At 30.2% G+C, this 21,901-nt stretch overlaps 1 protein-coding gene across 3 annotated transcripts in view; it reads right to left on the bottom strand.

Moving 5' to 3' along the window:
• The window catches only part of LOC117174802, a 270,991-nt gene extending 252,112 nt beyond the window's left edge, over positions 1–18,879 (bottom strand). For 2 of the 3 annotated variants that reach the window (XM_033364176.1, XM_033364178.1), the window contains exon 1: positions 18,765–18,869. The gene's annotated coding sequence lies outside the window, so the exon portion shown is untranslated. Of the gene's footprint in view, positions 1–18,764 lie in introns of all 3 variants that reach the window. The other variant, XM_033364177.1, reaches the window with a different exon arrangement.
• Between the last annotated feature and the right edge of the window lie 3,022 nt (positions 18,880–21,901).

Genomic DNA, 21,901 nt, shown 5'->3' with positions numbered 1-21,901 from the left:
TAATTATGTCACCCACAAAATACACATAAATAACTACGAAGCTTGTCAGCGATATTCGAAATATCACAAAAATATTACTTTCTAAAATAGCTTTCAATACCGGCCTCTTTTTAACAATGATAAACACTACACTCTCTCCGTAAACACACTAATATTGACAACGTCGCAAAATTCTGCTTATCGAATGGCGTTTCGATAGATGAACGATACGTAGCCAGCTCGCACCACGTCAGCGCGAATGATCGCACGCAACTGGTTGGCACTCTGCATGGATGCACGGGCGATTCGTGCGTGAGCCGTTTTCAGCATACTGCACACGTATTTTCTTGTGCCAATAACTTAAAGGATGTAAAAGTAGCTCCAAAACCTCAAAACAAAACTTACCGATTCTACTGCAGATCATTTTTGTTTATTTTCGTAGCCAGAAAATCAATAACGGCATTACTCAAATTACAGACAAAACCTTTGACCCCATTAATAATACATATTTTTGGGATTATGAAAATTTAGCAAACCTAGGCCTATCGTTCACCATCAATCATGTAAAATGGGCAATAAACAACGGACCGTTCGAAGGCGATTCCTTTTTAGAGAAAAAGGCACAGTTTAATATAGAAACCGACGAACTACTAGGAAGCGCAGCATACATATAACGAACTTATGAATAAACAGAGGGAAAAATTCTTAAGAGAAAGGGAAGAAAGAGCAAGCAATTATGGAATTGGATTAGACCCGTCAGCTCCTAGCTCTTTTGAATGTAGAAAGAACTTAGTCAACTTTCACACAGCAATATGTACCAAAATTCTCAGGGAAACATATATAAAGCTATTGTAAGAATATGAAACTAAAATCTTAGAGTGAAATCATAGAAATACTGATATAGAATAAATACATATTATTCAAATTGGCAAAAAATCATCTGTCGAACCAACATCATAGAAATATTGATAAAGAAAGAAATATCAATCAAATTGGCAAGAACTCATTTAGCGAACCGAAGTCATAAAAATATTGATAAAGAAATAAATATCAATCGAATTATCAAGAGATTGTAGAAATAAGGTAGACTTAATCAAAAATGAATGCAATTATTGCAATATTATAATCTTAAAAGTATGTAGAAAATAATAAACTATTTAACAAGCTTTTTCACATCCTACGTCCACATTCTACGTCGTGACCCTTTATGTATTTAATTGTGAACCATTTTAAATTAAAGGAATTAGCAATGAAACTGTATAAGACAGAAATGATTCTATCCACAGGCTATTAATCGTATTGATTTAGAAAGAGAGAGAGAGAGATAAACAGAAAGAAGAGGACCAAAGGAAAAACACTCCTCAACCGCCTATTTCATCGCTGAGGAAATGAACAAAAAGAAAGGTGGAACTGAATGGTAATATCTGCAAGATACTGATTAGAGGCATGTGGAAAACCTCTGGACACACACACACGCTCATCGGTTCAAGGAAAGTAGCAATGTCTTGATCAACGAACTTTATGACCATAAAACTTAAATGACCTTTGGGGTCTACAAACTCTTAGCGACAATGAACTCTCGGGTCAATGAATACTTGAGTCCATGTGTTCCTAGGTCAATGAACTGTACACGTGGAAAAGGATGAAACCAGAGCTGCGCCCATTTTCGTATTATCGATTACACGTGGGCCTTTTCCGTGGAGTAGAAGCTTCTAGAAGAACACGTCCAGAAGAGTGATAACGATATGCGCCCGCCTGAGTATATAAGTACCCTCAAGTCAATAGTTCTGCTTTTCACAAATTCCGGACCTTCTTCCCTGAAGGCTCTTTGATCTATCTCTCTCACGTCAACGTTCTCTTTTTCTCCCGATACTGCCATCATCCTTCCACAATCCTCACGGCTTAATTATTAAACTATCCCCAAAGCCGTTTCTCCCTTAAATTCTTTCAAGACATTCCCTACTGCTGTATTGATTTAATCATCAACTTCTATTAATAATTTCTATCTCGTATCACTCTCATTCATTTGACTCCGACACCTGTTCCCTTAGTCAAGAATCTTACGTTCTGTGGATAAATCAGGATCTACTGCTGACCACTGTTTCTATACGTCAGGGTGAAAATTATTATTTTTTTATTTAAATTAGGAATAATATTAAGAGCTACACTGATTCTTTAGATATTTATAACCTAAAAGAAAGTGAAAATGGGTATATATTTCATTTTCAAATTTTACAAACTTCCCAATTCAAAAATGCCTTAGCAATTTGTTTTTTAACTTCAAGGGTGTCATTGTATTGGGCTTAAAATTCAGGGAACTTATTCAGCTGGATGATTTTGTACACGGAATAAAGTCAAAAACTAGTAGCTAGGTCTAGGATATGACACAAATTCGTCGTATATTGATGTATTTCCGTAAATAATCTACAAATATTGATAAAGAATTGACGAAATCGATATCACAAGTCTAAAGCCGTTCATAGATTTTTTTAGTAAATATTTACAAAAATATTATGAGTGTTTGGGACAAGTTTCACAGAGCACGCGCGAGTTTCCGCGACAAATCTGGAAACTAGAAAATAGGCTCGCCTTCCTGTCGCTAGCACACACTCTCACCCACATGCACGGTCTGTATTTGCACGCCTATGTGTGGTTCGAGTTCGTCGGATGAGTGTCTAAAGTTTTTGTAATACCTATATTCTTTACTCTCGATGGCTGTACGTGTTCACGCATTCTTGATTCATGTTTAGAAACTCTAGAGTCAGCAGTCAAAAAATTTCAAATTTATCCATACATTTTCCATAGAAAGATGGATTTAATGTTTTTTTTTTATCCCGTATTCGAGACCTAGCTACAAGTTCGTGACTTTTTTACAGATAATTTTTTTTATGTGTATGTCAATCCATACCAGTCGTAAGGGGTCTTTTCATGCGGACGCCCACTTTTGTTCCTAACTGAAAAATCTTAAAAAGATGAAAAATTAAGACAAGATAGCTATAAACCATAATAAGTGTTTAAATAATTATGTTTTCTAACTTGCATTAATTATTATCACACTGAGTAAAAAGCTAAAATTTTTAGAAATCGGAAACTTTTTAGCATTATTATAGGAGAAGATAGTTCTACAAAATAATTACATGTTTAAAAAATATGCTTGTCAATTTGCCATAATTATTAATCCACTCTAAATAAAAGTTGGACAAAAAGTAACAAATTTCAGAAAAAAAACCGCAACTATCTGTCATTGATATAGGAGAAGATTATAATGTTGTTTGAAGAAATTTTTCATTGGCATTAAGGTCTTATGAAGATACTTAATTATAAAACCTGCATTTCTTAAATTTTTAGATTGGCAAACGTTTCAACTACGGATAGGGGTCCTACTCAGTGCCAGATATAAGATTTTAACATATAAGATTTAAATGAAATGAAAATTAAAAGTTTGGCATTCAGTATTTGGTAAAAACTGTGTTTTCATGCATAAACTTAGAATTTATATGTCGTGCAGCTCCTCTCTCTCACTCTCTCTCTCTCTCTCCTTCTCGATCTCCCTATCTATATCCTTCAGCGTCAACAGAAGGGTGAGGTGATCGCGGAGACGTAATAATAATTTTTCCCTAGACAGAGAAATAGTTGACGATGAAGGAAAAAGAGAGAGAGAGAGAGGAGCTGCGCGACATATAAATACAAAGTTTATGCATGAAAACACATTTTTGAACCAAGTACTGAATGCCAAACTTTTAATTTTAATTTCATTTCAATCTTATATGTTTTAATCTTATATCTGGCACTGAGGAGGACTCCTATCCGTGGTCGAAATGTTTGCCAATCTAATAATTTAAGAAATGCATGCACTATAATTAAGTATTTTCATGAGACCCTAATGCCAATGACAAATTCCGTTAAACAAATTTAATAATTGGGTCGATTAAATCCAACATCTTTCAAAGAACCAATAAAGATGTCATTAAAAGAAGATTATAATATTTAAAAAAAATATTTTTTTGGAATTACATTAATCATTCCCACGACACTCTAAATGAAAAGTAGTGAAAGAATTAAAAATTTCTGAAAAAACCACAACTTTCGTACATTATTGAAAGATAAAATTATTGAAAACAATAATAAATTGTTTATACACTTATGTTTGTGTACTTACATATTAGGGCTGTTGGTTCAATCCGACTTTTAATTTTTTTTATAGGTACGGCACTGATTCCATATATATTTTTTCCGAAGGATTTTCGAACGAAAGAAAGAAAACTTGTCGAATATCCGGGGCTTTGCGAGATCCACGGATCAATACAATGTTGAAAAATGAACAAATTTGTTGACGAAATGATTTTTTTCTCGACAAATATGAATTCTGCGAAAGATAGAAATCAGCGGGTAGCAGACGGCAGCATTTGAACGGTTAGAATCGTTACCTAATTAATTTTTTACTCATAATTCTGACATAATAGAAGAATTCTAGAGACCAAACGATTTTCCAAAGGGCTAGGTCTCGATGATAGTGTCCGCAAACTTTGCGAAATACGTTGCGAAATGGAGCAAAAAGCAGAGAGAATTGACATGCCCTGTCTGTTTTTCTGTAACTGTATTTGTAATCAACCACTGGGTCAGCTGTTACCTTCAACCTACACGCGGTATCGGCAGTATCGGGGCGCCCTTCGTTATCGACCGTGGGTCAAGACTACAATTCTCAAAGAGAAAAACCTTATCTGGGACATTGACTTTTTGATGAGACTATCATCAATCGATATTACTTCAAAAATAGTGAGACACGTGTCCCATATTTTTTGAGCCCTTGTAAGAACTATGAGCATTTATAAATAACATTAGCGAACGGTGCAGAACCTCTACCGGTTCGCGCGCATGGACTCCCATCATGGACATAGGAAACAAGGGACTAGGCATGCCATTGCGGGGGTGATGCAATGAGGGGGGAGGTCCGCCACCTTTTGATGTCCCGCGACAAACATGGCAGCGCCCACATGTTTATATTTTCATGCACAATTTGTCGGCAAAAACGCTCGTGCACAAGTTAGGATGGCATGCCTAGTCCCTTGTTTCCTATGTCCATGACTCCCATCAAATTCCGCTGGTCCCAGTGTCTCCAGAACGTGGGATTTTTCGACCCCCACCACTCTCCCATCTGGGAGCGACACATTTAAACGTAGCGTGTCGGTCAGTCGGCTCTGCTACATGTTGCGTAGGCCAGCCTTCTGTAGAGCCGAAAATGCACGAGCACGAGCCTGAGTCCCCCCGACTTCACGATTTGTTTTTCGGTGGCTAACTGGCTATTTGGAGGAGTTTTTAAGTAAACTGAATTTCGCAGGGTATCAAGGGAATGAAAGTTCAGGCAATTTATTGCGCAATTTTGTTGGACACTTAAAAAAAAATTATTTTGGGTAAAAAAATTACCTTTCAAATTTGCCTAAGTTTAAGAGATATTCAGGAATTTTGAAACGATTAGAAAATAGTTCAAATTTGTAAAGATGTTGTTAAAGAATTTTGTAAGGTTTCACGAAAATGAAGAAAATTCTTTGAGGTTTCTACGAATAATCACTGTAATTTTTAATTTTGAACAAATAATTTTAAAAAATTCCAATACATTTTAAACTCTTTTTAAAATTCTAAATAAGGAATCTGAAAATTTTAAGACAATCTTTTTCATTTTGCCGAATTCCAAAGAAAATCAGGACAAATTTAAATAGTTTTTAATGATTAGAAGGCTTAGAAGGTCCGACAAAATTAGAAACAGAACTTTTTCACGATTGGTAGGGAAATTTGTAATTACTTTTTATTTTAAAAAAACGTACTTAATGAGAATATTAAAAAAGGTTTTTAAATACGTGAAAGGATTTCCTAAAATTAAAAAGAAGACTGTAGAAGATTTTAAAGCAAAATCAGAAACTTAAATTCTTTAAGAATTCAAACATAAACTTTAGAAACTTTAAAGGAATGCCGAAAGATTTCAAGGGGTTAAAACTGTTTTTCTTAAAATTCCTGAGAAAAATTGAAAAGATTATGAATCAATTTTTTCACATCTTGAATTAAGGAACATAATTCTTATTAGGCCTTCTCGTAAAATGTTGTTGCACAATTTTTTAATCTATATGTTGCTTTAAAAATCTACTTTCAAATTTGAGTAAGTTTAAGAGATATTCAGAAATTTTGAAAGGATACAAAAATAATAAAAACTTGTAAAGGTTTTTCAAGAATTTGGTAAGTTTTCATGAATATGAAAAAAAATATCTTAGGTTCCTAGAAATAATTAAAATAATTTTTTGTTTCGAAAAATTAATTTTATAGGAGATTATTTTAAAACACTTCAAAACATTCAAAAGAGTTCAAAAATTGTCAAAGTATCTGAAAAAGTTTAAAGGCCATTGTTTTTAATTTTGAAAAATTAAAAAAAAATTCAGGAAAAATTTAAATAATTTTGAAAGATTATAAAACCTGAGAAGATTAGAAAAAAGAATTATTTTACTAATTATCGTGTGAACGTTTTGAATGATTTCTTATTTTGAAAAATGTGCCTTAAAAGAAAATTAAAGAAGATTTTTAAACACATCAAACAATTTCCTAAAATTTCGAAAAAGAGTGTAGAAAGTTTTAAAATCAACATTTTTTAATACTATAACATTACAAATTTAAAACAAATGTAAATAATCGAATAAACCCAATAAATATTAAGTAGAATTGATGAGATTAAAAAAGAATTTAAGCTTCAGAAGAGTTTTAGAAACGTCGGATAAACTGGTTTAAAAAACTTAAAAACTTAAAAATTCTTGCAGAAGAATAAGAATGATGCGCCTGGAAATTGTGTACAATTATCAGTCTTTAAAATTAAAATGATTTTTTTTTAAATTACTTTCAGCACATTTCTTCTCAAGCAGAATCCCGCTTTTAATCGCAAGAGGTTCAATTATTTTCAATCAGATTAAGCAATTACATAAATTTTGAAAATTAAAAAAAGATAAGTTGGAAAAAGTTGAATGAGATTTAAAAAAAGTTTATTTTAAGTACACGTAAAATTTGTTGAATTATTTCTAAAAATTTGGAAACATTAAAAATTGTAGTATTTAAATACACTTAACATTTAAGATTTTTATATTAATTTTTGATAAGATATAATAGATATGTTTGTAAAATGAAAAAATAATATTAAAAAGTCGATAAACGAAGGACTTTCAGATAATGAAAGACACTCCTTGGGAAAAAATGTAAATAATTGTTTTGGAATGAATTCCAATAGAAAATTGAAAAAAGATTACAAAACATTTTTTATTAGTTCATAAAATGTTTAAAAAGTACGCAAAATATTTTGAAAAAAATGTCGTAATTTTTCCATATCACTTAACTTCAGAAAAATTAAGGAACATAATTCTTTCAAATTTGAGTGGAATTAAGAGATATTCAAAAATTTTGAAACGATTCGAAAATAATTAAAACTTGTAAAGATTTTTAAAGGAATAATTAGCATAATTTTTTATTTCAACCAATTAATTTAAAAATATTATTTTTAAACATTTAAAAACATTGCAAAAGATTTCAAATATTCTTAAAGCATGTGAAAAACTTTAAAGGCATTTTTTTAATTTTGCAGAATTAAAAAAAAATTAGGAAAAATTTGAATAATTTTTAAAGATTAGAGATTGGAAGTTCTGACAAGATTAGAAAAACATAATAATGAAGTGAATTCAGGAAGTATTTGGTAGACTTGATGAGATTCAAACAAAATTTAAACCTAAGAAGTGTTTTAGAAACGCAAGATAAACTTTAGGAACTTTAAAAGTATCTCGAATGGTTTCAGGAGAATAAAAAAAGTTTCTTCAAATGCTTGGGAAAATTTAGAAAATTATAAAGAAATTTTTTTCTACATTTTGAATGATTTTTTTAATTTTTCCGATAAAAACTCAAGAGAGTTACCAATATCTTGTAGAATTTAAAGCGTTTTAAATAGATAATCAATTTCCCTAATATTTTTTAAAATACTATAAATTAAAAATAAAAAGTCTTTAAAATCTCCTAGTATCTTTTCTGACACATCTGATACATTCAAAAATCTTTTTTTTTTAATTTTCTTAAGAATCTTATAATAATTATTTACATATACATTTTTAAACAAACTGATAATACTTATTTTCTTGTATATGAAATCTTTACAAAATCTCTAATGCCTTCTTTATTCATAATGTGTCCCCTAAGGGTTTACATCCAGTAAAATTTATTTTATTAAGAAATATCTCATGATTATAAAAAGAGAAAAAAATTGTAAAGGTAAGTCTTTGTAACATTTTAATAACTAATTAACATATCTTTAAATTATTTTTCCTTGATTTTGGCCGAGGGTCATATATGGTACAAAAAGCCGTCGTGAAATTTCAAATAAAAACTGTACTCCCTATATATATTTTTTTTAATTAATAATAATAATACTTTTATAAATATTACCAAAATTTATTTGAATATGATACACATTGGTTTTTATTTTAAAAATTCCTGTAAATAGCTAGTCTTTTACAAATTTTAGGATATTTGTGTACCATGTTTGACCTTAGGGAATATATTTCAGGAATAAAATTATAAAAATATATTCATTAGTTAGTAAAAGACTTATGAAGAATCGCCTTTCAAATTATAGTTAAAGCTGAAGAAATAGATATTTCTCTTATCGTTTTTCAGCATATGATTTTTCACTAAACGTAAAGCAGATTAAAATACACTTGAAAAATAAAAATAAGAAAGTTCAGAAATTAATAAAATGATTATAGCCTAAAATAGCATGAAAAGAGATGTATCAAAAAAGAACTAGAGGACTTTAAATGATTTTATTTTATTGGATTTAAAAAAATATTAGAAAAATTCCAGTCTTTTTAAAAGATGTTTAGGACATTTAGAAGTTTGGAAGATATCAATGAATATTTTATACATTTTGGGAAATTTTTTCAATTTTTTAAATATTTCTAATACGTTTAAAACAAAATAAATTCAAAAAAATATTTTTAAATTACTAAATTTTTCTTAAAATTTTAAAAAAGCATTCAGGATGTAAAAAACTTGACTTATATAATCTTCTAAATTTTTCACAGAATTTTAAGAAAAATAATTTTATCTCCTTGAAATCTTTTGGAATTCCCTTAAAGCTTCTTAAGTTTATTTTTTTGAAATCTTTGAAAATCTACATTTCTAAAAAATTTTAGTTTAAAATTAGATTCGAATCTCTTTCATTCTTCTAAATATTCCTTGAATTTACTGGATTATTTACGTTTTTTAAAATCGTTAATCTTATCAAATTGAAACATTTTGCTTTAGAATCTTCTACACTCTTTTATTAAATTTTAGGAAATCGTTCGATGTGTTTCAAAAGCTTTTTGAATTTTTTTTAAAGTACATTTTTCTAAATAAAAATTATAAAAAATTTTCAAACGATTATCAGAAAAATAATTCTTTTTTTTTATTTTCAGACCTTCTAATCTTCTAATCTTTAAGAATTACTCCATTTTTTCCTATTTTTTTTGCAAGTTTTAATTATTTTTTAATAGTTTCAAAATTTCTGAAAATCTCGTAAACTTACGCAAATTTGAAAGCAAATTTTACAAACCAACATAAACATAACAAAAAATGTTACAACAAAATTGCGCAAGAAGGCCTAATAAGAAATAAATTCCTTTTTTTTTAAATTATATAATATGGCAAAATTACGAAATAATGTTAGAAAATTGTGATCTCTTTTTTAATTTTCTCTCAGAATTCATTCCATTTCATTTTTAGTTGAAAAATAATGTTTTAATTGAAAATCCAATTATATGTTTAAAAATTGAACTATTCTGTTGTAAATTCGATTGTGTGTGTGTGTTTTAAAACATTTTTCATTTGAAAAATCATTTCTCCCATCAACAGTTAAAAAACATTTTCTTATACTAAAAATGTGACTGTATCATTTTTAGTTGAATTTTTTTAATAGGAAATTGACCTTTCTCAGTCAAAAATTCTTCTTTTTTGGTAGAAAATTATTCTCCTTATTTAAAAATTCATCTATTTTAATCAAAAATTCATTTCTTTGGATGAAAATCCATTTTTTGTGTAACTTCTTTTATTTAGGTATAAAATGGTTAAAAGTTCATCTATTTTTTTGGAAATTTATCTTTTTTGTTAACAAAAATTTTTGTTCTTTTAAAACTGATTTCGAAAATTGTGAATTTCTGTTTTCGGTAGAAAGTTATTGGGTTGAAAATTAAATTATTTATTTGTTTGAAAATTTAATTTTTTGCTTGGAATTTAAAAAATTTTATGGAAACTTTGATTTTTTGGAGTTAATAATTATTTTTCAACTGAAAATTTATCTGTTCAATTTTTCGTTGAAACATTATAATTTTAGTTGAAAATTAATATCTTTCGTTGAAAATTCTATTTTTTATCTGAAAATTTAACTAGTCCATTTTTGATCGAATACTTATTGTTTTAGTTTAAAATTCGTTTCTATAGATGAAAATTGATCAATTTTGTTGACACTTTTTCTTCTTGAAAAATTTTAGTTTTAAATTTATATTTTTTGCTGGCGAATTATTCTTCTTTGAAAATTCATTTGTTTTAGATAAAAAATTGATTTCTTTTGTTGAAAATTCGCATTCATTTGGGTTTAAAATTAAATTTTTTCAACTGCAAGCTTCAGTATAAACTACAATGTTTAAGTTAAAAATTGTATTTTTTAAATTAATTTCTTAGGTTGAAAATTTAACTATTTTGTCGAAAATTTTTTTTTATTTGTGAAAAATCAATTGTTTACTAAAATTATGACTGAGGCATGCAGAACAAAATTTGAAACATCTTAGACCCAGAAATCTTGTCTCCTATATCTATTTACATAAAGTCCATTATATTTGCCTCTTCGCAATAAGCATAATGATTCTAAGGTATCTCAGGATTTCAAAACCTGAATAGATTTGAGGAGCAGCTAAATCGTCATTCGTGAATTCGGGAGAGCTCGGATTCCTGCTCATGCATTTTCGGCTTTACACGAGGCTGGGCTTCGCAGCATTTAACAGAGTCGACTCACCGACACGCTACGTTTGAATGTTTCGCTCGCTGATGGGAGAGTGGCGGGGGCCGAAAAATCCCACGTTCTGGAGACACTGGCTGGTCCAGTGGACAAGAGCTTGAGTGGTAACCACGCTGCCGTGGGTTCGAATCTTTTTCTCAACATTTTTTTTCGTATTGTAAACATGTCAAATCATAATTTTTAATGCTTCTTCCGTGAATGATTTTTTTTTTGTTTGAAAAATATTACTGGGAAATGAATATCATGCAGACACTTTTGGAATAATTTATTTGTATAATCGTAATTTTTTGTTACATTTTTGCGGGTGATAATCGTCATAGATTATCACCTAGCTTGGTGATGTACTGTTCACTGCAGCGACGAAAGAAATGAGAATCAGCCAAAGATTAGGCAGTTTTCAATTGGGAAATAAAACCAAAAAATGTGAATAAAATTTCCTACAAAATATTGAAATGGACTTTTTTTGCAGATAACATCTGCAAACGCACAAATTTGATAGATAAACCAATTTATGATTGTATGTAAATTTATGAATTTACCCAGTTTGAAATTATAACTGGATTATAAATGATAAATTTATCAAGTTACCCAGAAATAAATTTCGAAATTACAAATTTAGAATACGCAAAATTTTAAAAGTGTGCCCCCTGCAAATTTATTTATAAATCGAAACTTTATTAAGTCCCCCAACACCTTTTCTGTATTTTGCAGAAATTTCCACATGGATAATTTTTCCAAAGTTACAAAACTGGCGAATATTGACTTTTCTTCATAAATAATAAATTTATCAAGTTACTCAGCAATAAATTTCAAAACTATCACATTTAGACATTAGGCCCTCTGCAAATTTATTTACAAATTCCAAGATTATCAAGTTGCCTAATAACTATTCCGGATATTGTACAAATTTAAAAATTAGGCATTATGCAAATTTATTTATAAATGGCAAGCTTATCAAGTCGCCCGACTATACATTTCGACATTACACAATTTTCCAGATTTACAATTTTTAAATATTTTTGACAAACTGATAAATTGTAATTTATGTTTTAAAATTGTAAATCCGGAAAATTATGTAAAATCGAAATTTCAAGTCGGGGGGCTTGATAAACTTCCGATGTGTAGATAAATTTGCGGAGGGCCTACTTTCAAAATTTGGCTAATTCTAGATATGTAATTTGGAAATTTACTCCTGGGTAACCTGAAAAATTTATAATTCATAATCCACTTATAACTTCAAACTGGGTAAATTTACACATACAATCATAAATTGGTTTATCTATCACATTTGTGCGTTTGCAGCTGTTATCTGCAAAAAATGTCTATTTCAATATTTTGTGGGAAATTGTATTTACATTTTTCGGCAAAAATGTGAAAAAACTATGATTATACAAATAAATTATTCGAAAATCGTCTGCATGATATTTATTTCCGAGTAATATTTCCCAAAAAAATAATTTATTCGCCGGAGAAGCATTAAAAATTATTATTTCACATGTTTAAAATACGAAAAAAGAAAGTTGAAGAAAAAATTCGAATCCACGGCAGCGTGGTTAACAGCCAGGCTCTTTTAACCACTGGACCAGCGGAGCTTGATGGGAGTCCATGCGCGCGAACCTGTAGAGGTTCTGCACCTTTGGCTAATGTGATTTACAAACGCGCATAGTTCTTACAAGGGACCAAAAAATCTGGGACACGTGTCTTATTATTTTTGAAGTAATATCGATTGATGATAGTCTGGTAAAAAAGCATTTGAATTCTCTCTGCTTTTTGCTCCATTTCGCAACGTATTTCGCAAAATTTGGGGACACCATCATCGAGACCTAGCCCTTGGGAAAATCATTAGGTCTCTAGAATTCTTCTATTATGTCAGAATTGTAAGTAAAAAAATAAATTAGCAAACGATTCTAACCGTTCAAATGATGCCGTCTGCTACCAATTTTCTGATTTCTCAACTTTGTACTGATCCGAGGATCTCGCAAAATCCCAGATATTCGACAAGTTTTCTTTCTTTCGTTCGCAAATCCTTCGGAAAAAAAATATATATGGAATCAGTGCCGTACCTATAAAAAATTCAAAGGCGGATTGAACCAACACCCTTAATATGTAAGTTCACAAACATAAGTGTATAAACAATTTATTATTGTTTTTAATAATGCTGTCTTTCAATAATGTACGAAAGTTGTGGTTTTTTCTGAAATTTTCAATTCTTTCACTACTTTTCATTTAGACTGTGGTGGGAATAATTAATGTAATTCCAAAAAAATATATTTTTTTAAATCGCAAGCTTGAGCGTGTCTGGGGCACGCGACTGTTAGTTCTCGCGTTTCGCGCTCGATGATATATTAATCTCGTGCTTCGCGTTAGATGATGTATTTACCTGGCGCTTTGCGATCGATAATGTATTCACCTCGCGCTACCCGCTCGATCTTTTGCATAGACTTTTTAAAACTAAAGATGAAAGCAACGACAACAGTAATTTGACAATTGTGAATTCTCTTTGGTTAAAGCTCCTTTGGCCTTAGAGAACACATTCTCGTCAAGTATCTCGTACTTCGCACTCGAGTTTATCCCTGAAACTTTTAATCATTCCCATAGATGTATATTATTATAACTTATAAGTTACAGTTTTATTCAAACAGACGTACTTTTATTGTGCCGTTTGAAAAAATGCAAATTCTTAAAAAAAAAAAAAAAATGTTATAATAATAATCTTGTAGGGCATTTAGAGATCAAACTTTTTCTTTTCTTGCCTTTTTTTCATATGGTCCGTTATTTGGCTATTTGGCATACATACATACAGACAGACAGACACATTCTTAAAAACCTATTTTTCGGATTCAGGGGGTCTCCAAACGTGTACATTTGACAAAAACTGGGGGGGGGGGGCAAATTTTATACAAATATAATACCTTCTCTGATGATAATGTAAAAATGATTTATTCGTCATGAATAATCGTATGAAAAATTGGTGAATAAAAAATTTGTAGATATTTTTTAAATGCACAATTTTTGTTTTGTCATCTTTTACCGTATTTTGCACAGTTTGGCCGAAAAATGTACTTTTTGGATTTTTCATTATTTTGTAGGCTGTCAAAATTTGAATTTTCAATTTTTCGAAAAAATTCGAAAAGTTGTTGTCATAATCTTGTAGAACATTCAAAAAGCAACATTTTTCTTGTCTTGAATTTTTTCATATCGTGCGTTATTTGGCATAAAATGTTCATTTCCCTGTGTTTTTTGGAATCTTGTAAATGCTATAACTCTGGTAATTTTTCATATTGTGAAAAAAGTCATGAGAATAAATCGTGTGACCTTTTGAATACTGTAAATAAGCGTACAGAAAATTTTTGAATTTAGAAAAAAATGGTCTCAAAAATTTTCAAAATGTGCACACATTTTGAATTTTTATCCAAAATGGCTGGCTAACGAACTTGACCTTTAATTTAGGACACTAAGCAAGTGCACAAAAGGCCAATCTAATAGATTGATTTTTTCAAAAGTCATCGTGTTCACACACATAAATACATACAAACATACATATGCATATACATACATACATACATACATACATACATCCATACAGTCATACAGGCATCCATACATACAGACAGACACATTCGTAAAAACCTGTTTTTCGGATTCAGGGGGTCTCAAAACGTGGACATTTGAGAAAAACTAGAAAACAAAAAAAACTAGATAAAAATCTGGTAGGAGCATCCTTTTACAGATATTATATTTCTTAAATTTTAGTAAGGAAATAGAAAAATTTTGGATAATTTTTTCAAATAATTTTGCAAAAAAGAAACGCGATTAAGTCATTGAAACCTCCCCGTAGAAAATTCTTATTGTCCTGCTTCATCCAGTGGCGGATTTACATAAGGGCACTTTGGGCACGTTCCCGGGGGCCCCCACAACTTAAATAACCCATTATTTTTTATTGTGCACCTTCTTGAAAAATCAAAGAATGTGATCTTCATATTGATCATTTAAATATTACAACTCCTTGAGAAAATGTAATGTTGCATTTAACTGATAATTTTTCAGCTATAATTGTGTATAATTAAGTAATAAAAAACAACTAAAAAAGTAGAATTTTCCAATACAAAAAGATTTACAGTTGATTGGAGAATTTTCAGTACCGCTTTTTCACTTAATCGATATTTTTTGTTCGAATTGCTGAACGAGCGCATATATTGGTGCAGAGTACGGCCGGGACAATGTTTAAATTTTTAACATAAGCAGAATTGTTCGCTTCGACGTTCGGCTTTTGTTTTTACGAGTCACAACATGTGAACATAAAAAATGAACATCATTCAGCGGTTACTAAGTGAACAGTGCACATTATATTGGTATTATTTATTTATCCTAGTAATGTATAATTTTTTGTATATGAAGAAAGTCAGAAATCAGAAATAGATTAAAGATATTGTCGAACAGGCTTTTGAATTCCTTACAAAAGGCCCCCACACTCGTTCGTGCCCAAGGGCCCGTTGAACATACATTCGGCACTGGCTCCATCTACATTCCCCTCCCCTCACTTCTCCTACTTGAAAAATAGTACGACGGAATGATGGACGGATACCCGATTGAAACTATAAGGGTCTCAGCCCGGGGCTATGAAACCCTAATGAAAACTAATGTTTCTTTACTTTAAAGCTCATGAACCTTTATATTCTCATCGGAAATATTCTTGTCACATTTATTGAACCAGTGCCAAGCATCTCAAAAAAATTAAATGTGGAAGTTCGTTAAAATACGTGCTATTTTAGTAAATTTTTATCGACTTTTTCTTGTTGCAAAAATTGGTTAAAATATTAATAAAATATTTTAACAGATTTCAGGAAGGGAAAAAATGTTAAATTATGAGCTACTATTCATATATTTCGTCATCTTCGTAAAAAATGAGATTTTTAATAATCAATAATGAAAAAATCGGTTTTCTCACAAACGCTTTATATGATAGTTACTTCTTGGGCCTGAAATAACCGATGGGTTTCGCCGAAACATATAAAAAAGAGAAACTTGATGTGCAAGAACTGTTGGGTTGAATCTAATCGGGGGTAGCCGTGGGAGCTTATCACTCGCGAAATAAGTGATGTAAAGTACCCATAATGTACTTTTAATGACTGCAAAGAAGCTCAAAAAGTATTTTGTAAAAACTTTTTACTTGCTTACTAAGGTTGCAAATCAAGTCATCAGATGCTTGTGTTAAACATTACTTTCATAAAAAATACTAACGTTTTAATTTGTCAAATTTTTACTTTAAAATTGAAAATGAAAGAAATCGCTTTCAAAATTATTAAAGGTATTTTAACCGTTTTTACTTTAAAAAATCGTTGTTAAACCTACGTAAATTTGGGTTTTCAATTTACCTGTTTTACGTACTTACATAAAAAATAGCTTTTACGATATCGCATGATTTCCAAAAGGCATTTTCTAGTACGGACATATGTTAGACACTGTCGTCACGGTACAATATTCCGTGCAGAAATTTCCAGATCTTTTCCCGATTACCGATCAGGTCCCGATCGGTCTGACATGATCTGGCACGGGTGGGGCTAATTTTCGTGGTTCGGAGTCGTGCCAGACCGGGTTGGCCAGGTTTCTTATTGCAACGCCACCTAGTAAGTGTTCAAGGAAATTGCGAATGGCGGTGTAGTTACTTTGAACAGTTATTTTCGACAGGAACATTGTGCTGACAGTGTAACATAACATGTATCAAAAAGATAAGGGCTATTATTAATAATTTTCGATATTCAAATGAGGTTTAAAGTAAAAAATATTTACACAACTTGCTCTAAAGTCTAAATACTATTTTTTTTTTAATTTCCTGTCCGAAAATCAAAATTGTAATTCTTTCATAAATTCCCTACTCCAAAGTTAAACTTATTACTATTGTAGGATATTTTAATTCCAATTGAACTATTTTATACAAGGCGTTCAACCTATTTATTTTAATGTATTAATTATTTAAGTAAAAATACCCCATTATTTAGAACATGGCTTTGAAACTGAAATTGATCGGGGCCAGAGTTAGGACCGACCGGGCTATCAGATTCGGCCTCGATCGGGGCGTGCGTTTCATGACGGATCTGGATCCGATTTAGCCCGATCCGTCTTCGCCCAGGGCCACGGCAAATTTTCTGCACGGGATGGTAAAAGTGCCTTAATATATATTCATAAATAGGAAATGAACTTCTTCAGAATTCCCCCTACTTAATAAAATGGAAATAAAAATAAATTAAAGAGGATTTATTTGTTTACCATGTAATCGATTGTTAGCCTTAGTTTTTAAGAAATTAAAACTACTATTAAATTTATAATTTTATCAAGATATCGGGAAGGTACGTCGTCACCTTTTCTTATGCGGGTAACCCTAACGACAATATATTGCTTGTACTTTCGGTTCATAATTATTGAGTTAAAACGTGAAATAAACGTCAAATAAAAACAGTTCACTTTAAATGACAATGTCCTCAATACCGATAATTCCATACTTTCTTTGTTAAAAAAAAGGAACATTTTTGAAAATAAAAAAGACCATTCGAATTATATTTTATAAAATACCCGAAAATTTTGCATATATATCAATAATGCCATTGAAAAATTATATAGGGCTGATTCTAAGGGGGCAATGATAAATAAAAAGGATTGAATACAAGGAGCTGAAATAAAAATAACATAAATAATTAAGAAATTCATTAAGAAGATATAGAAAAGCAAGTAAAAGGAACCAATTATAGGTTTTGTTCAAGTGGAGTAAATCTTTTTTTCACACTAAACCTCAAAATGAAGCATTCGTTATCAAAATAAGGTATAAGCTTGAGAATATGTTTATTTTAAATCATAATTGTCGTTATATATGTAAAAGCAGGACCACTTATTCTATCAGAATGTTTAATTCTTGTTAATTTTTAATTGTGATTCTCATTTCTAAAGTAAAAAATCATCTATTAAAATAATTACAAATTAAACAGAGATAAAAATATTAATTGAATATATCTCAGTTTTTCTGTTTTTATAAGTATAACTTGATAATTATAATAGAAAAAAAAAGATAATCGATTTCATAAATCATCTTTTTAAATAAAGGAGGTTAAAAATGAAAAAGACTTACTCACTCGCGAAATCTTTAATTATATCCAAGGTAGAGCCCCAAAGCTTTCTAGTAAATCAGAACTTTTAGAATCACGCATTTCCAACAAAATACCAATGCGATCGAATCAATTTGAAGGATTAATTAGTTTATATTTTAGGTTAGTAACACAGAAAAAAGCCTGCCTAAAGCGCCTTCGCATGTCTAGCGGTACTTTGTAGCACTGATTTGTATTGTATTTTTCGTTCGAATCAAATAAATATTTTTATGAATTCAAATACAAATTTTTTAAAGAAATGAAATCAATAAGGCAAATATTTGACATTTGTTAAAATTAAATGAGTTTTTTTTTAATCAAGCGAAAAATTTGTTTCTTTCAATTATATGAATTCAAACCAATTTTATTGTTTGATTTAAACAAACATTTTTCTGAATGTGAATAGGAACTATTTAATTAAAACTCAAAATATAAGAATCATTTCTATTACAGCTTAGAATTCATCAACTCTTCGAGAATAAGCTTCAACATTGTCTGCTTTAATTACCTTGGAAATTGATTAAATAAATTGTTTCTATTTTCTTTAAAGGTATAAAACTTTTTTACGAAAACTAATGTACCGTATACTATTTCTTGTATAAACCTTATTAATCAAGTTCTTCCAGTTTATCCAGCGATGAGAGATGAAAAATGAAGTAAAAATATAACAGGATTATAAAAGAGAACTGTATATACTCTTGTCTCAGCCGTTACTGATGAACAACTACATCCTGTTTCTAGTGTTCCTCGTGACATTGTCTTCTGTCTTTCATGCATGAGGGATAATCATCTCGACATCTTCATGAATGGAATATTCTACATACATACTTATTAGGCTACATATCCGAAAATGGCCATAGGACGCATACTAAAAAGGGACAAAAAACAAATCCATGGAGAAATTGATATTCCGAAAACAATTATCATCTAATTTAAAAACTATTTTTTCGAGTGAAAGCCAATGAAAGTCCGAAAAAATCTGTCCAGCCGATATTTTAAAAAGTTTTCTATTTTTTATTTAATAGCAAATATGTAAAAAAAAGTTTTTTTTACTTTTAAAGAGTACACATTTTTTAAGGCAGTCTATAGATGCCCGGTGTCTGACTCTTGATTGGTATTCGGTAGAATGCTCTGATTAGTTGCACAGCAGTGGGCAGGGTCTGCCGGACATCAGCTTCGAATACAGCAATCGACTTATTACCTACACTTCTTATTTTCTTGTGACGGGCATGTCATATTGTTTTCATTTTATATTATATTTTATATTATAAATAAATTATAAATAATTAAAAATTTAAAGACCATTTAAAGGTACATTTATTCTCTGAAGGATCTTTAGTGAATTATTTTTAGAACAACTCCAAAATTTACTTTTTAACTAAGAATGTCATTAAACGCGAATTGGAAGACATTTTTTGCCGAATCGTCATCAGAAATTAATTTTGACTTCAAAGCATCATACAATGAGCTTCAAACAGATTCGAAAACCACTTTTGTAGTAAATATTGTACTTTCATATTATTTGAAACATTAATTGTTCACTGTAGATATAAAATTGCTTAGTGGGTGTTTGACATTTTTATTTGTTGTATATAACAATCATAAAATTATATTTATTGTAAAACTGAATAAAATTCTTCTTAGTAATAAGAGAATGATATGGTAAATCTACAAGGAAAGGTAAAATAGTAAATATCAAATAAATCATTTTTAATAAATAATTACATATTTCAAGTAAGTCAAAAAAGTTACACTTATATTCTTCTTTCAAAATTATATACTTCATTTTGAGGTTATGCCTTGTCTTCTTAATCATAAAAGAATGGTAAAGTATTTGAACAAGGAAAGATAAAACAGGAAACACCAAATAACTTGTTTTTCATAAACAATTACAAATTCAGGTGTGCAAAAAATGTTACCTATATACTGCTCCTAAATTATATACTTCACTTTGAGGTTATGCCTAGTGCATGTCTTAAGAATATAAGCAATACGGAGTAGCTATTTCGCCATACATGTACACCAAACTCTCGCTTTTAGTCAAGTGTCGAGGGTTGCCTGCAAAAACCTTGGACTGATTTCGGTGGAACCGAAACGTAAACAGTGAGGGACGCCTGATTCCTTTCCAATTGGAATATATATCTATATACACAATGTCGAAGCCGCTTTCGCCCTGCTCCGCTGAGAAACTGCGTGAGTCAGCAGTTCTAGGAAGGCTCAAAACGGGGTGACTGAAAGCGAGAGTTTACTATTTGTCGAAATAGCCGACGGTAGCTTAGTTCGACATACAAGTATGGAGAGGGTAGCGATCAAAATAAGGAGAATAAGTTATTTATCAATATATGGTAGATTATAATAAAGAAATTGATCATTAAAAAGACAATCATAATTGCACAAGCAAAACATGAGAATGAGAGGCGAGTTAACATCAAAATCTCAAGACATTGCTCACAGGTGGTTCTGATCACCGCAGTCAGGTGGCGCTAAAATCGAATGCGCAAAATTTAAATTTCATTACACTTTGCTATTATATCTATAAATGAAACATTTCAATTTCAGGAAAATAAAAATAAAGTGTCATGTCCGAATCTATTACAGTTTATGCAACTTCAAGTCACAGAATCATTCGCCTCATTAATGTGTTGTACATTACAGACTTCAGTGTGAGATATTTCTTGTAGAACGTTTTAAAGTAAGCGAAGTTTTTTCGTAGAATTTTATGAAATATATCGTCAGAAAAAGTGGATTTTTCGAGCGAAAAATTCTCGTGGCCACAAAAATGTTAATTTTTCAGATTTTCTCATTTCTCGACAGATCTGGAATCTAAAAGGAAAATTTAAATATCTCAATTAAGTAAAAAGTTATAGCTGTTTAAAATAAGAATTTGTAAACATTTTTTAAGAAAACTTTAAAATTCAAATACTGATAACATCAGTTTTTTTAAGTTGGGAAAACAACTTTTTTTTCCAATTTTTCTTCATACCAATTTTTTATAATAATTCATTTGAGTATTATAAGAATTATTTCTATTTTATCAGTGCAGCTTAGGGTGTTTTAAATTTTGTTGTCTACAATTTTCATGAATATCGGCCGAAAATTTTTTCGAATCCACACAAAAATAATTCCATTCTTTTGCTTGAAAGAAAAAAGAGACGTTCTTTTTTTAAAATTTGATTTAAAATCGTTAATATTAAATTAATTGAACTGAAACTCAAGTTTTATCTTCGCAGCCAGCCATAGAATACAGATGAATAATTACTTTAAAAAAACACAACACCCCTCTCACAAGTCTGTTCTTAGGATTCAAAAAACCTCATAAGTGACAAAATAGGGGTTTGCTAGTTTTTGACGCTAATTATGGGTTTTTGAGCTTTTTTATGCTAATTGTTTCTCGTACATAAAATAACACTGATGCAAAATCCTGTTAAACAAAACAAGAATCCAAGGACCAAATTTGGACCACAAAGAATAAACGAAAACCAAAAAAACCCTATTGTAATCTGAAAAAAAAAATAAAATAAAATTTTCGGAAAAAAATAAAAAAGAGGAAAGAAAAATGAGAAGGCAGCCAACCACATCCCCTTCCTTCTCTTTTTCTTTCTTTCTTCTTTTTTAATTTTATGACCATCAAATTACAATAAAATAAAAATAAAAAACATAAATAAATAAATTTGCATTACCAACGTTTCGGTACTCGTACAGTACCCTTATCAAGGCA

Source organism: Belonocnema kinseyi, chromosome 6, assembly GCF_010883055.1.
Source record: "Belonocnema kinseyi isolate 2016_QV_RU_SX_M_011 chromosome 6, B_treatae_v1, whole genome shotgun sequence".
Classification (NCBI taxonomy): domain Eukaryota; kingdom Metazoa; phylum Arthropoda; class Insecta; order Hymenoptera; family Cynipidae; genus Belonocnema; species Belonocnema kinseyi.
This window is presented reverse-complemented; position numbering and strand designations above follow the sequence as displayed.